Genomic DNA, 3,150 nt, shown 5'->3' on the forward strand with positions numbered 1-3,150 from the left:
ACAATATTGTAAGTTACTTTATTTTCCACTAATAAAAATAGATCCAAACAAAGCCACAGAAGAACTGTAACACAAAGTAGTGTGTTTGGTTCTTGAAAAATTCAGAGTATTTGAACAAATAATTTAAGTGATGATTCAGTAACTCACTCATAAAGACATTATGTAATTGCAAAAAGAGAAATGAAAAATGTGCAGACATCACAATGCCTCATGGAAAGTTATAGTTCAGTCCTTAAAGTAATTTCACCACACAGTCTTTTATTATACACAGTTTTGCTTCAGATAAAAGCTTCTAATTCTGTGACTTATGTCAGATTCATGGTTTGGTTTAAAGCTTACAGCTATTTATTTATTTACTACTTATGGAGAAAATGAATGAAAAAAATACTTCCCAAACAAAGCTGGCTGGTCAAAATTTTGCTCTATGACTATCAGAAGCAAGTTTACAACAATGGAATCATTGCAGCTTTGATAAATATAATCAGAGCACCTGACAATCAAATGCACTTCACATGTGAGCTCCAGGGAGGAACTGCAAGAACAGCGATGTGTGTGGAAAGCTGAATACACTGCCTGAGGGGCTGAGAACAATTTAGAGTAGAAATAAAAAGCTGATCTTTCTGTCCTTTGGTACAGTTAATTTTCAGACACAAATTAGCTATGAGCTGAGGAAAATATGCCAAAAGGTCTTCTTGTGAAGGTTCCCTTTAATCTGCCACCGCTTTTTAATTACATGTTTACCTAAGCACCATGAATAATGGAAAAGAGGGACTATAAAACAAAGCATGCAAAATGAAAGAGATAGCGTGCCCAAAAATGAATATTTTGTGATTATTTACTCAACCTTTAAACATTTAAAAAAGTATTGTTGTTGTTGTTTTTCTCCATACAATGCTACTTAATGGGGTCAAATACTGTTTGAGCCCCAACATTCTTCAAAATGTCTGCTTTTGTGTTGCACAGAAAATGAAAGTTATATGTTTGGACATTCTAATTAAATTTTTGGGTGCACTATCCCTTGAAAATATTGAATGTCCTCAATGAGCATATGCAAAGACATTCTTTTTACAACAAAGTCACTTTTCCACGACGAAGGGTGCAAACAACTCACTCCAGCCAACACCGTTCAGTTCGAATTAGATCTGATCTGGTGACTGGCTGATTGATCAAGGCAGAGGGGGAAGCTACATTGTCAGTTCTAATCTTCACCGAACGGCCCGGGTGACGTTTCAGTGCCGTGGCACTTCAAACACTAAGGTATGTGTTTGTGTTTGTGTTTGTGTTGGGATTGGGATTTTTATGGAAGCAGGTCACAAGCGTGGTGGGCTTGAAGATGAATCGTGTCGGACCCCCACTGCCCCACAGTCACCGAACAACCTGCTACAGTTGGTGGCCACCTTCCTCCAGATGCACTGCGTTTGCTAAAACATCCCTCCGGAAAGTGCTCAGACACCCGATATAATCTCGCGATTATGCCCGACACATTACGAATGGGCAAATAACCATGATTCAAACTCAAGGGTATTCTCACGGGTAGGCCTAGGCCTACCACACAGAAGGCATTTATCGGCCACAATTAGAGGTAAAATAACCAATCCGAAGCATATTGTAATATTCCTAAACCTTAGAGAACAGATTTTAAATGAGAAAACAAACTCAGATGCCTCGGAGCAAAAGCAAACGCGCTAGCATGTGCGTGTGCTCACAACTAACAATTTGTCTGATATTGCTCAAAGTGGGAAGGCTTGCTGCGAATGTGCTGTAAACAGGCAGGGCTGAGACCTGACTTGTCAAATAACAGCTCCAGAAATCGATCGAGGCCCACTCTCTCCACTGATCCCCCCCACACACGTGCGGGGAGCGAGCAGTGGGCGGCTGGACACAGCCCGCAGCTTCTGAGAGCGTGGAGGAGAAGGAGAGAGAGAGATCGACTTGAGGGGTGCTGGGTTGAAGAATGCAAGTGGAAGCAAGGTGGGGGTTGGCAGCGTGTGCCTGGGATTTCGGCAGAACTTGTCAGAGAAACACTACTGAGGCTGATGGGGAGAGAGGGACCACAGGAGCGGATTTTAATATATAAATCTTTCCATCGCAAAGTGTGTGAGAGGAAAATCAAAGTGTATGTGGTCTTAAAGTCAGCGAGGAGCACAGGCTCTGGATCTTTCACGTCCATTTGTTGCTGTCTCTTGCGTCAAACCCCCACGCCGCAGTGTCACAGCTCCAGACCGTCGATACGGCGTGTAAACGAGATTCAGCTAGATGAGTTGCATCCAAATTATTATTGATTGATCTCAGTGGTGCGCAGATTTGCCGGAGGAAAAATCTTAAGGCACTCCTGCCCTCGAGGACTAGGGTCAAGCCGGTTCTGTGGATTATCAAACCATGACAGAATTCCAATGGCCCGTTTTGAAATTCAAGTTTAATATCGACCCTTGATCGTGCTGCTGAGGATTTTCCTTAAGAATGACTGATCCCTTGTTGCCTTCATAATGATGTAGCAAACATCTTCACAAACTGTCAAATTTCCTAATTCGATAAAGTCTGTTTGTAAAGAGTTACATGTGGAGGCTTTGTAAGAAGTACAATAAAATCTTACCTGAATGTTTCTCCACAGATGATAGACAAGACAGAATATAATAGACAATATTGCCATAGACAAAAATATACATATATGCAGAGATAACAATAACAAAAGTAAATAAATAATTACCAGACAATAAAGTGTAAGTGCGGGTCTATATTTAAGGAAGGTCTATATTTTAATATATAAAGACTAAAAATAATCTGACAAGTCTCTAGAAAGCAGAATTAGGCAATAATATCAAATTCGGTAAATGCGTTAAAATGTTACTAAAATATTTTATTATTATTTCCATTAAACATGTTTACTAAAAATATTTTTTATCAAAAACGTTTTAAATATATACAAATATTCATATACAACATGTTAACTTTGACAGCTCTAAAACTACACTTTGAACACAATTCATTTTGATTCATCTGGCCAATTTCAACTTTATTTTCAGCTTTGGATGATGACTCAGATTTTCAGAAGAATCAGAATAAACATTTCAGAATACAAAGTATTTGAATAAACATTTACCTTTAAGACAGCAGGCTGTACATCTTTAAACTTCTGAATGCTCAAAACAA

This window comes from Sinocyclocheilus grahami, unplaced genomic scaffold (assembly GCF_001515645.1).
Source record: "Sinocyclocheilus grahami isolate Dianchi unplaced genomic scaffold, SAMN03320097.WGS_v1.1 scaffold83.1, whole genome shotgun sequence".
NCBI lineage: Eukaryota > Metazoa > Chordata > Actinopteri > Cypriniformes > Cyprinidae > Sinocyclocheilus > Sinocyclocheilus grahami.